Here is a 14,500-nt window from a genome sequence, read left to right as displayed (position 1 = left end):
CTGTCACAGTGACTGAAACAAAAAGTAACTCCCAGAGGACTCCTCTTTCCTGTGTGTGTGTGGACCCTCCTCCACACACACACAATTTCTGCAGGCACATAAATACTTGGAACAGCAGAAGAAAATTATGGTGCATAAACCAAAACACACACACACAATGTTACATGCACCTAAAAATAAGCTAAATGTTATTACACTCATGCCTTTGTACAGAAAAGCAGCAGCATTTTAGGAACATTTCATTTATGCAGTTTTAACCATTAAAGGTGAATGTTGTCTAGAAATATAAGAAGGACATTAATGAAAAAAATGAAAGCAGCATTTTTATTGAAAGAGATCAAATGAGTCAAATAACCTTCCATCTAGTGGTGGGTAGCCATTAAAAATATCTTTATAACTGACTTGGCTTATCAGTCAGGCAGCTGTAAAAAAGAAACAAAGGGAACAGGTTTTTCCTTCTTTGGAGGACCAAATGTTATAGTCAAAAGTATATTATTGTGATGGCAAAAATATATGCTATTAATATGCCTCTAATGAAGGTGAATACTAATCAGTTTGTTACCCCCTGGTCTCTAACACTTGCAACCTTGCTGGGGATAATTAACACAAAAGAAACTTGTAAAAATATTCAAGTCCGTACTACTCATATTTTAGCTAAGAAAAGCAGACATCCTTAACTAGGGGTAAGAGTGGATGGAAGGACCTGGTTTAGATTTAAAACAGAATTGCTATTAGCCCATTGTGTGAAGTTTGAAAAACGTGTTTATTTATTGTGAGCCCCTGCCTTTCTTTCTTTTGGTACACACAAGAATGGAAATACCATCAGCATCTATTTGACAACAGCTGAAGGCAGAAGTACTTGAAGTTTTCTGAAAACCCCTGTTTTCCTATGATTTTTTTGAACAAAATGCCATGACAAAGCCTTGTTGGAAACTGCAAAACAGCTTGCAAGAAATTTTATTGCTGACTATGTAAACAAAGAAAGGGAACTAAAAAAAAATTCAACAGAACATGCACAACAGTGGAACCAGAGGCTAATAGGTAGACTGGAAATAAGACGTAAATTCTTAACAGTAAGAGTGTTATAGACTATACCCCTGTATTCATCCCTTGAACACTACTGTGATAATTTTTGTACAAAGTATGCCTTGTGGGGTATCATTTGAAAACTATAATTTGCTGACCATTATTATCTTGGTAAATTATGTGTGATAACGTTAGATGTAAAGTTATAAGATTTCACTGTGCAGTGTTACTTAAACATTTTCCAAGTCTGGGGAATGGCCAAACCAGTTCCTCTGAGACAAAGGGCAAACTGATGCCTCAGCCAAGTCTAAACAAGGTCAATGGGCCATTACCTGCTAAATGGTCATTCTTTGGCAGGAAAGGGGGCATGGGTGAGAATTTGCATTTTGCATTTTAGCAGAGAAACAGCATTGGGTTCCTGTCCAAGCAGACTTTTTGTCTCCTGAATCTCATCTGGAAATAACTCTCAAAGGAGAGAGAGGACTATAAAAAAGGAGACACCACAAGAGCCCCTCCTCCTCCTCCTCTGTTCTCTCTATTCACTGCAGCAGAGCGAGGGTGCTGCCTTTACTCAGGTACTGGATGGATCACTTGATGATTGCCCATTTTGTTCATTCCCTCTGAAGCACCTGGCACTGGCCACTGTCGGCAAACAGGATACTGGGCTAAATAGACCATTGGTCTGACCCAGTATGGCCAATCCTATGGGTCCTGGCCTAAGAAGTTTGGCTAGTAATAATGTTGAGAACTTGTGGTGAGAAAAACTTAAACTACATTAAATTTAGTGCAAAGTTAGACACTAGTTGTGTTTTAAATTTATTTTTCTTGTAACTATTTCTGACTTTTATGCCTCATTACTGTATTTGCTTAAAATCTATTACTTTGTAGTTAATAAATTTGTTTTATTGTTTTTATCTAAACCAGTGTGTTTGACAAACTCGATTTAGGATAACAGGATTTGTGCGCATCATTTCAATTAATAAAATGATGGACTTTATATGAGCTGGGAAGTACAAGACATACATTTCTGGGGGGAAATCTGGGACTGGGAGTGTGCTGGAGTCACCCTGCAGTATAATTCAGGTTGGTAAAAGTTTGAGTGTGATTGGCAGGTTGCAAATGCACAGAGACATAACTGGGAGTGACTTATATGCTGGAGGCTGTTTGCGAGCAGTCCAGGAGTGGAGACAACAGCAGCAAAGCACTGCAGGCTGAAGGGAAGGGATGAGACAGCTACTCACTAGCCTAGATTGTACCCTGGGTATGTCACAGAGGCTAATTAACCATTAGATCAATTTACCAAGGGTGGTGGTGGATTCTCCATCACTGACCATTTTTAAAACAAGATTAGATATATCCTAGGAATTTGGGGTAAATTCTATGGAGTGTACTATACAGGAGGTCAAACTAGATGATCACAGTAGTCCTTTCTGGCCTTGGTTTCTATGATTGTCAGTTTCAGAGCATTATTTGAGTTCTAGAACTGGGGAAAAAAGCTCTTAAAAATGTAAAACTATTTTGAAGAAAGTCTGAGAAAAGGCAGAAAGAAGTTTTGTACACCCAATCTTACTAGATGTTTCAGGGAAATATTCCAAGCAATTCCCAGACTGCCACGAACTATTAAGGAAAACTTCCATCTGTGTACATTTTAGCCTGCAGAGCAATAACTGAGCCAGATGCTGACCATGCTTGGAGATATCAAGGATTTTATGGAGCAGACTTCCAGGGACACTTGTGACAGAAAGCTGGGGCTGCACAGGTAGATGTGATTAGTCAACAGGCTATGTAGAGTCCCGGGCACCGGGAACTGGTAACCTAGGCATGACGAAGACCCACTATTTGTGACACTGAGAGGAGAAGAATGGAGGAAATCATCCAAGAGATGCTTTGAGAAGAATTCTGACTAGGGATGTTAAGAACCACTGGGGAACATATGAGAGGCAGAGATTCAATGTTGTTCTAGATTTGTTTGTTTGTTACAATTTTATTTCCTATAGTTAACGTGCAAATCTCAGACTCTACCCTGCCACCTGAACAACTCCACCACAGGGTTTTGCAACACAGTTTACCTTATACATTAAACTCAGTTTTCAGATGAACTTTTTACCCAAGCCTTTGCAACAGATTTCTGCAAAGGGGAGAGAACGGTCATCTAAAAGCTTTTAGACAGAATCAACTATTAAAGTAATAAATTATATAGACAGGGCAATAACAGAGGGTTTGAATACTTGGGGATAGATAGCAAGGGAGTTTTCATTTTAATTCATTTGGGAATTATTCATGTTAAGAGTTTACAACTGCCATGAGCTTTTCTAAAATAATCTGAATTGACTAAAATCCAGTGACAACAAGTCAATTTACTGATCGTAAAGTCCCGGGACGATTTAAAAATAATTTCTTGTGTACCAAATATACTGATGCTGTGATAAAAAAACAAAATGTAATAAATACTTTCCATTTGGTTTTTTGGAATAATGCACTTGCAATTAGTTACTTTTCTGTACAGTATAACAACTTGCAGGTTTTATTTAGAAAATTGAACACTGTTAAAAACTAAGAATTGTTTATGATAAAAGATAATGATCCTCTTTGGAGGATTTAACAACTAAATAAGAGATAATCTGACATCTCTGCATAAAATGGTGATGAGATATAGGGACTTAATTATCTTGGTCAGGTGGCTAGTGACAATTTGAACTACTCAAGCCACCAGCTAACTGGCCTCAACTCTGGAAGAATGGGAAATCTCTCTGAGAGCTGTTGGCTGATCGGTATTGACAGTAGGCTCAAGAAAGGCCTCATTCTCCAACCTGATTCGAAAGCAAGTATGACAGCACTTGATGACAGTATTGGGTACAGAAATCAGAAAAGTATTCTACACTGAAGGGGGGAAAAACACTAATAAGGTGACCCTGAGAAGATGGTGGTGATGGCAAATGTTGGGGAAGAGAAGAAGGAAGATTCTTTTACTTGGTTTGTCCTGCTAGCTAAAACCAAACAGAAGCACACGTGACAGATGTTAGTCACATCCCTTACTGTGTGGAAGGCACCTAGAAACCACGGTGACAGGTGTAAGAATCAGAACTGAACAGAAATAAAAATAGAAACATTATCCTGATGCTGTTGAAAGGCATGTGAAAGTTATTTGTTAATTCACTGTCACTGTGCAAACATGACTATTGCATTTTATTTGAAAAAATACCTGTTGTATTAATGTGTTGAGACTGTTTTATTTAACTTTAGAAAACCCTTGGGGGTGCTTATCAACTTGCTTTACAAAGACATTTACTATGGAAATAAAGCCAGATAATTAGTTTTATGAGGTATAAAATCATTTAACTTCTATTCACTTAAGAGACGAATTCATCTTGCATAACTATATTTGCCATTGTCATAGCCCAAAGTGTTAACAAGAAACCTCTTATTTTTTAAAGCAGAGAATACATTTGCAGTGACTTTGGTTCCATAGTCTAGAACTGTAGACCTGATTTCATAAAAGATGATTTAACAGTGACAATTTTCCTGGGGTTAGGAAATCTTTTCATCAGTCCATCATTAAACAAGTTGGCACAGGGATACAAAACTCCTTTATGTTGTGACAAAAACACCATACACTCTTTATTACTTTTTTTGTCTTTTGATTGATCAGTCTCTTTTTGATGGTTCTTATTACATTATCTCCACTTCAGCAGCTGCTCAGAAAGTAAAAAAAGCTCTATAATCATCAGACCATCTGGTTACCAGAGAGGAAAAATATTAACGGACCTTGGAATCAGGGAAGAGAAAAAAGAAATCCACTGCTCTGGTTGCAACTGCTTCATTTCAATAAGCGTCTTTTGTCACAAAGTGATGAAAATAGCAAACGTTTTTCTAAATGTCTAGCGGAGGTAAACTGCAATGGGATGTGAACTTCTGAAACTGAGCCTTAGAACACTTATTTTGAGAATTAAGGCAAGCAAACAGGTTTCAAGGAGTGGACAATATGTAAAAAGGAAAATATTATGTATGAACAGTATGTTGCTTGTTTACAAATTTATTTTAGAGAAGTTAAGCTGCTCCTAGTTCTACCAGTTCTTGGTTTTTTGAGCACTTATTCTTCTTCATTTCTCAATCAATAGAAAAAGTGATCATTTTAGGGCCTGACAGGAGCTAGTGGTTTCTCTCTCTCTGCTTAGCAATCATTAAATTTATTTTCCCTTACCTTTACTATGCTCTTTAAACAGCATAGAAGAACTGGAGCCGATTTAATGTCCATTCCCCCAATTATACAGAACATGTTCTCTCTTCCATGGTTCAGTGGGTCTTTGCAGCAGAAAGTGATGGGTGCAAATGACACTGTCATCATTATAGCACTTTCAGAGCATTTGAACAGGCATAATGGGATACTGTCAAGTTCATAATCGGAAGAATCCAACAGTATTGTCATCACATAATTATGTCTAGCATCACTCCAATGAAAAATATTCTTCAAGCTTCTAATAACCCTGGCAGAAAACTTGCTTATAACAAAAAGTACTACAGGAACAAGAAGTTTAGATAATAAGAAGCAACTGGGTACTACAAAATGTAGCAATTAGGCAAATTCAAAGCAGCCATCCACGCAGGGATAACATGGCATGCCACTAGTTTCTCATAATTCATATATCTACTGTGCATATAGTTGGGGGGGGTGAAGATAGTTGATCATTTTCATCTTAACCCTTTGGTTTTTCTCTGATTAGCACTGAAAGTTCTTGAAATCAAAGAAAATTAAAAAATGATAAAGAATGAGGAAAATGGCTGCAGGATAAAAGACAAATTTTTTTCAACCTGGAGATGAATGAATTACTAGGAGCAAAGAACACTGAATATCTGAAGAGTGAATTCGTATATTGTGGGTATTTCTGGGAAGAACAGTATAAAGTCATCAATAAAGGGAAAGAAGAGGGATGCTAGTACTACATGCGTCCCCTGAATATTAAATGCAGTGTAGTTGAAGCCATGTCGGTCGCAGGGCCTGTGAAAGAGAAAGTGGGTGAGGTGATATCTTTTATTGGACCAAATTCTGTTGGTGCAGGAGACAAGCTTTCAAGCCACACAGAGCTTTCCTTCTTCAGCAGCCATTGCATTAACATACCAACAGGTAAATCTGAAAGAGAACTACTATGACAGGAAAAAGCAGACTTCTCTACTACAGATTAAGCTGAAAACTCACACAGCAGAACTATTTTTTGAGCTTGTCAGAAAAGTATATTAACGCTTATTCCTAACCTTTTCTATTTTTAAAAGGGAAAGTCAGAAAAAATATAGCTATTTATCCTTTTTATTCTTTGCACTGTAAAATTATTTAAATTTAAAAACATATGGGCCAACCTAGTAAGTGATTAATTTCATGGGCCAGTCTCTTGGCTCCCAAGCACAGTGGAAGTACCGGAAAGGCAGAGTGCTTCGCCCCTACAGAGAAACAGCACTTCAGGTGCTCTGCAGCATTCCTTTGGTCACAGACTTTGACAGGTGTTCCACCTCTCCCCAGTAGGCCAAGAGGGGTCCTGTGATACAGAGGAGAGAGCATGTGAGAGCACGTACACAAGTGACCAGTACAAGGTACTCAACTTTTTTTTTTTTTCTTAACCAAAAATTGCTTCAATTTTGCAAAAGCGTTGTGACTTCAAATCAGGCCACAATATTTTTGCAAAATGGAAGCAGCTTCATGGAAGTGTAAGGCCCAACTCTCTCATCAGTGCAGAGTAGCTGAAAAGCCAGTTTTAACTGCTCCCCCATCCCGATGACTCCCCACTGTGTAAGAGGAAAGCTTGGATGGCACAGAACTGGGGTAGCATCTCTAAGCCACCCCTTGCTTTCTGCAGTCCCCGGTGAACAAGACATTCATCTGGAGAAAAGAGGCAAGACAGAGGCACCCCTCTGCTGTGGTGGTGATTCTAGGCAGCCCAGGATGTGGTTCTGCTTCCTGATGCACTGGGGTTGAATGGTGTGAGGGCCTAATGTTCCTCCACCAAAGGCCGTCTATAATTTTAGTGGCACAGAGGCCAGGCCTGGCAGTTCCCGGAGGATGATGGAAGAGACAGCTGTCCATCCCCTAAAGACACCTCACTGGTATGTTAAAAGGTGACTAAAATAAAAAACATATGATCACAAGCCTTCTCATCAATCAGCCTGTTAATCGGCTGCACTATTAGCAGCACCGGTGGGAGACCTAGTACTGACACAGCTCTGGTGACTTCTGGAGTCTTTACAAGCATGTGTCAATTAACCCTGATCACTAAAAGTATATCTACACTGCAGTTAAATGCCTGCAACTGGCCTGGGCCAGGTGGACTTGGGCTCAGGCTGCAGACCAAGCTCTGAGACTCTCCCATCTCACAGGGCCCTAAAACCCAGGCTCCAGCCCGAGTCTGAATATCTACACCACAATTAAACAGCCCCTTAGCCCAAGTGTCTACGCCGCGATTAAAGAGCCACTTAGCCCGAGGCTCATGAGGCCAAGTCAGCTGGCACAGGTGAGCCGTGGGTTTCTAACTGCAGTACAAACATATCTTAAAATTCCCGTTGGTGCTGTTGATGGCATTGGTAGGATTTTTGGGTAACATATCTGTGCCTGAGAGGGCTGGGGGGGGAGATACCAGCAAAAGGAGGACACTCAGGACTAAGAATAGTAAACTACGCTTTATTGAAGGAAGGAAGGAAGAACTTACGCTCCAATCTGCACGGGGAGCCCCTAGGACACGTGGAGGGGCTGCAGGGGACTTTGGCCATTCGGGACAGCTGACCAGGGAGGACTCCGCCGGGGTGGAGCCCTCTGCAGCGCTATATTCTCCGTGCTTATCTTGGAGTCACATGGGGTCAACAGCTGGTTACATTCTATATGTATGATTTATGCTTATTACATAAACTAACTTGTTTACAGGCAAAAATATGCTGAGCTATGCTACAATATCTTTTGGCAGGGTCTGTCGGACAAAGTTCATCGAAACTGCCTGCATCCTCCACTTATGTCCAGTCACGTACTCAGTCCACCACTTAGCTCCTCGCCAATTTTCGCAACCTTGCCCCTACAATCTCCTAGTGTATCCATGGCACAGTGTACACATTATAGGAATCAATACTGCTCTGGAAACATTCTGGGGTCCACCTGGTAAACAAATTGGTCTATTTGCTGTCATATTACAACACTAAAAATAACCATTATATCCTCAGGTTCAAATCTCACTTCCCCTACTCCAGCTGCCCAAAATTCGGTTTTAAAAATCTCCTCTTTGGCCATGTGCAGGATTCCAATGCCACCTCTGGATAGGGAAAGAGGGTGTTTACATCCCTGGCCACTTCTTGTGCTTGTTTATCTGTCACACACCTGTCCACTAGTGAGTTTGAGATGACTTCACCTAGAACACCAAAGAGCCAACATATAGTAAAAAAATTTGGACTTTACCACTATAGACTGAACTTAAACTGGTGACCTATACGCCTGGCTAAATATCCCTCCTCCGCTCAGTCAGTCAGGCATTACATCTTTGGTAGTTATAAAGTTGTAACCTTAGTACGTCTCCACTCTTCCACAGAAGCTTTCAGAAAAGACAAAGATGGGTGAGACCAGAAATTGTAATATAGGGAGAGATTTTCAAAAGAGCCTAAGGGACTTAAAAGCATATGCTCCATTGACTTTCAATGGCATGCGCGTGCCTTATTCTTAAGCTCTTCAGCACATCCTCACGCCCTTATACAGTAAACCACCTGGGGTTGAAGGGAGTGGCTTTTCAGGCCTTCTAACAACCAGCTGGTTCAGTATCTTGGTAGGTGTATGGTTACTAGCTGCACTGGTACTTTGGCAGAAATCGGTGTTTCAGGCAGCAGTTCAATTCCCACCCATCAGACAAAATGATAAGTTTTAAAACTTTGCTTAAGTCCTTTATTGTATTTTTCCTTGCTATGGATAAAAATATTATATCAGGGAATTTATCTCACTGCATTGGGCAGCAGGAAAAGAAAAAAAGCAGTTCCCCTTCATTTATATATGAAACATGAACACATGCCAGATGCCTGCTAGAATAACTAAAGTATATGCATGTAATTTACTGATATATGATATTGTTCTGATGCAACTGTGGTATATTTTTGCATTTCTAATTTAAAGGTAGAACAGATGGTGAACATTAAATTAATTTAAAGTGATGTGTCCATCAAAATAACCTTTGCTACCAAATAATTGCTCACTAAGTGGGGATTTGATCATTTTCACCAGCTTTCTACACTAGCAATGCACATTGATATGACTGAAGACTTCTGGAAATGTTCGCAATTTCACTGTATCATCCTGATCTGTCAGCACTTTATTTTATAGTACACTTCATAAACTGAATTTTAAGGACAGGAATGCTTACCATATCAAGAAGATCATATGGTTGATCTGTGGTTAAGAAGCCCAAGGAAAGAAAATAACATTCTGTTTTTCTGTGTTTTTCATGGGCTGTAACTTCACTAATAATTCTTGGATCTGAGAAACTAATTGGAGTTATGTTCTTGATCTAAATGTCTGCAAGCAGTTAATTATACTCCTCTAAATTTTCTTACTATATATCATGGACAAGTGACAACAAAGCTAAAAATATAAACATTTTCACAGTGCCCTTATCTTGTTGATTTATAAAATCTAGCAGCTGGTTTATCAGTCTACTGTATTTAGAAACTAGAAGTTCAAAAGCAAGAAACAGGCTTGTTCTTTTGTGATGATGTGATCCCTGGGGAGATGAAGATGAAATCAGAAGAAAAAACAGATGGGATAAGAAAGAACTCAAAAAATTAAAACTTCCTGGATTATGGAGGTTCAGTGTTCAGAAGGGCCAGCTACTGCACGGTTGCAACATAAGGCCAACACGCTAAAAGGGAACAGCATCAGAGCTAATATCATAACCTAAGTGAATGTACTTGTTATCGTAGGACATATAACAAGATCTTATTACATGTAATACAGCAATGGAGTTAATATAAGGTATCTTGTAATGCATGAGCAGGTATTGTACTGTTCTTACAATGTATCACCTGACAACAAAGAATTTATGTAATTGTTTAGGGACTTTTTAAAGTATCTTTTCTTTGAGCAAACCCCACACTGATTTGTGTGGGCTCACCTCCAAATTTTGTCCAACACCTTCAAACAATGTATTCCGTCCCTTCCACAAAAAGTGTAGAGGAGCAAACAGGCCTTGCTAAGTGGCTGTAAGGTTAACAGAATCAGGCTCTCGTGAACTGAAAAGGGAAGTGAATTTTTCAATTGAGGACCCAGCGCAGAGAATGCACCATTTCCGTTCTCCTTGCACTTAACCCCCAGGGTATTAGACCACGAACCTTGGACAATTTCAACTATCGTAGTATCACAAAAGAGTAGAGGCAGTCACTGAAGTAACTAGAACCCAATCCGCTGAAGGTTGTATATGAAAAACCTTAAATTGGATCTGGAAATAAATAGGAAACAGGAAAGAAGTTGGAGCACTGGTGTTGAGGTGGTTTCTATAAAGGATATTTCTAAAACAGGCACCCTGCATACTATCAGGCAGCAAGTTTCAGAGTGGTTTTAAAGTACAGTCCCAAATAAAGTGCCCTGTCGTAATCAAATCTTGTGCTGAAAAAGGTGTGGATCCTGTGGCGAGATCCACATGTAAATGAGTGGACACAAACCTTTTGTTGAGTGTCAGAAATAAGAAACAGTATTGACCACTCACACTATACCGAATGCTCAGAACTAGTTCTGGAACCAACAGGCTGTGCATCTGAGTAATAATGAAAAGGAAACTTTTCCAACTAGGGAGCAGGGATCTTCTCCACCAATTTCTCCAGTCCACTAGCATAACCTCAGTCTTGTGCAGGTTCAGTCCTCATCTAAGCCGCAAGCCTCACAAGTTACTCATCTTATTATTCCACATGCATTTCCTCATCACCTTTCCATATGTTCCATACACCCTTATTATATTGCAATCTGAGGTCCTATCTACACAGGAACAGAGGAAAGTCAATTTGGATCTATAAGGGTATGAATTTATATTGCATTAGTTAAACCTCATTAAATCCTTTTGTGGAGATATTCATACAGAATGAAATTGCCCTTAATTCAGATTATCTTAATTTACTTCAAAAGTGTCCACATGGGATTAATGTGGTTTAACTAACATGCTTTAAATTCTCACCTTTAGTTGATTCAGATTAACTGGCCTGAATGTTCCATTGCAGACAAGCCCTAAGATACTGTTGAATACTTTATACCTGCCTACACAGAAATTACATTTTACATAAGTCTGAGCATAAATTAGCTAATATCAGGCTAAATAATCTAATACAAAAACTAAATTATAGTATAATTCAATGTATCTTTGTAAAGTGCCTTTCATAAAAGAGTAACAGAGAACGCTTCAAAGACAATGTCTGAAAGGAAAAAAATCTGACAGGATCTATTTAAAAATACCATCAACATCTATGACACATTCTTGAAATATAGTAATTTTGTTAATTGAGTAGTTATTGTGTATTTTCAGATGTAGAGAGAGATCAGTGAGATTACCAAGTACTTTACTGTTTACTGAAGACACTGAATTGGTCTCATATTGGAATTAGTTGGTCATCATTTTGCATTATTCTGGAACTCTCATTTCACTACATGCACATATTGCCCAGACCATAAGGGTATTTATCCCAGGTATATCCTTGCACAATTGGCTATGATGCATTAGAATTGTGTGTTTTGGGGAAGAGGATTTTTTTTCTCCTTACTCTGAAACACCTGGTGTTGCCCCCAGTGCAAGAAGCGGGTTACCAGACATGTTCTCATTAAGAAAGATGAAAACCCTAACTCTTATTTTGTTATTATCTGTATAAGAGTAGTGCCTAGAGGCTTTAATCTACTTCTGGATATCATTGTGCTTGATAGACTGAAAGAAAGTCACTGCACACTGAAAACTATGATCTAAAGGCAAGATTCTGCCACACCTACTCCTGTAGAATAGTACTTTAATCAATGGGATTATTTGCGTCTTTAATAAAGTGGAAAAAGGCATAACAAAAACCTGTGTCTGGAAACTGAAGCCAGACAAATTCAAATTAGAAATAGGGCAGAAATTTAAGTGAGGCTGATTAACCACGGGAACAAACTCCCAAGGGAAATGGTAGATTCTCCATCTCTTGATGTCTTCATATCAAGACTGGGTGCCTTTCTGGAAGATACACTGCAGCCAAACACAAGTTATTGGTCTCCATACAGGGGTACCTGGGAGAACTGAATTGTCTACGACATACAGGAGGTCAAACTAGACGATGCAATGGTCTCTTTCTGGGCTCAAACTCTATGAATCTACGTACAGCAAGGTACTGTTTTTGCAATATGATATGTGGACAGGAGATATTCATAAAACACTCTCAGACCACCAGCCTGCCAATTATCATTTGGCAGTTTACTATGGTCAGCCAACCTCCTAGTCTGTCCCCACTACCTTTTGAATATTACAAGATACTATGTTTTCATAATATTGTACTGTGAGAATTTAACATGTGTATCATCATCTAAAGATCACTCTCGTGTTTTCATTCAACACTGACCAGCTTACAAAAATCAAGTCCTGACAAATACTGCTGAATAAAAAACACCTGGCACTAGTGGTGTGTTATGATTTGGCACAGATTGATTTGGGTACTTTTACACATTTTGAGATGTAAGTTATAAAATTTGTTGAGCTCATGACTGGCTGAATGAGCAAAGCTAAAATCGGAATATATTATTTTCATCTTCATGACACTTCACGCAATGTTGGCCAAACAGCACATTTATTATATATGCAACATATCAAATAAGATGCAAAACTACCAAATTTTGCATAACATACTCCTGATTTTTCAAAATAGCAGGAGATAAGATCTAATATAACAACCAAGAAGTAAGTATTAGTCAACGAAAAAAAGGTTCATTTGTTTTAACCAGGAGGTATTCAAACTATGCAACGCAAAGCCAAAGAAGGGAATCAGAAATGAGGAAAAGAAAAAACTCTTTGTGGTAGAAAATTACACAAAAGTAAAGTCAGATTGCTATAACATTAGTTATTTTTAATTAACATTAAGTTGAAAAGTCGTCTAGGAAGGCTCTACAGGATGTATGAAATCAGGAGAATGAATATTAACACAGGCCAGAAATAATCATATAATGACTTTGCAAATTATATAGAGTACTGAATGATATGCATTTGCATGGTAATTCAGATTTCTGCAGATTACTAGTTTTTTTCTAGTACAATTACAATGCAATTTTCAGCAGTAAGATTTCATGATAACAGAAGAGATACAATTATGAATTCACTCCACAGATATATGATACACTTCTACACCAATATAACGCAGTCCTCAGGAGACAAAAAATCTCACCGCATTATAGGTGAGACCGCATTATATCGCCCCCTGACAGGCACTCACCGGCAGCTGCAGGAAGCGGAGCAACGTGGCCCCAGCCTGCTCCACTCCGCCAGCTCCCAGCCATGGCACTCCGCTTCCCGCCACCGGTGAGTGCGGGGAGGTTGGGGAAAGGACGTCCTCTGCAGTCACTGGTGACAGGAAGTGGAGTGACGCAGCCCCAGCCCGCTTTGCTTTCCTTGTCCTGACCCCAGCCGTGTCACTGGGGGGTTGGGGAAAGGTCCCGCACTCACCTGCGGCGGGAAACGGAGCACCGTGGCTAGGACCAGGTGGAGTGGAGCGGTCTGGAACCGAGCTGCTCCACTTCCGCCACTGCCGGTGAGTGCAGGGGGGATCCCTTCCTCCAAGCCCCCCTCCCCGAGTGACACGGCTGGGGCTGGGGCGAGGGAAGCTAAGTGGGCTGCTCCTGGCGCCCCGCTAATCTCCCAGGCCACTCTGGGACTGCGGGTCCCCCAAAAGTGCCCCTCACAGCTCCTGCCTCCCAGACCCTGGTGGGGGGTGGGGGGAGAAGAGCCCCTGACCGCCTCCGAGACCCTCTGCCCCTTATCCAACCCCTCGGCCCCGGCCTGACACCCTTAACATGCTGTTCAGAACAGCATGTTGGAGCTTTATTGCGTTGTATGAGAACCCGCGTTATATCAGGGTAGAGGTGTACTTACTGTATGTACTATGTACTTATACAATTATTACATTTTTTTTTCTTTTGAACAGTTATGAATAGACTTACTACTTTTTCTCTGGTTCCTGAAAATAGCTAAATATGAGTCAACTCTTGCAGTCATTAAAGAGTTAAACATTCAAATAGCTTAATTACCACCTAGAGATGAAAGACAACTGATCTAGAACAGATGTGTTTCATTTTTCATCAGGCAATTCCAGAATCTATTTTGGTTAATATTTTACAAAGAGTAATATATGCAGATTTTAATGGCTTATGTTCCAATATTCTTCACAATCATATTTCAGGTGCATAGCTTTGATATTGAAGCAAGAATATACAAAATTGCACTGATGTTATCCATATTTTGAGTTTATA

The 14,500-nt window shown here is 39.7% G+C and overlaps 1 protein-coding gene across 4 annotated transcripts in view; it reads right to left on the bottom strand.

Moving 5' to 3' along the window:
• The window catches only part of UTRN (utrophin), a 583,727-nt gene that overhangs the window by 144,119 nt on the left and 425,108 nt on the right, over window positions 1-14,500 (bottom strand). The gene's annotated exons all lie outside the window — the stretch shown is intronic.

Source organism: Lepidochelys olivacea (assembly GCF_965140295.1).
Source record: "Lepidochelys olivacea isolate rLepOli2 genome assembly, chromosome: 3".
Taxonomy (NCBI): domain Eukaryota; kingdom Metazoa; phylum Chordata; order Testudines; family Cheloniidae; genus Lepidochelys; species Lepidochelys olivacea.
This window is presented reverse-complemented; position numbering and strand designations above follow the sequence as displayed.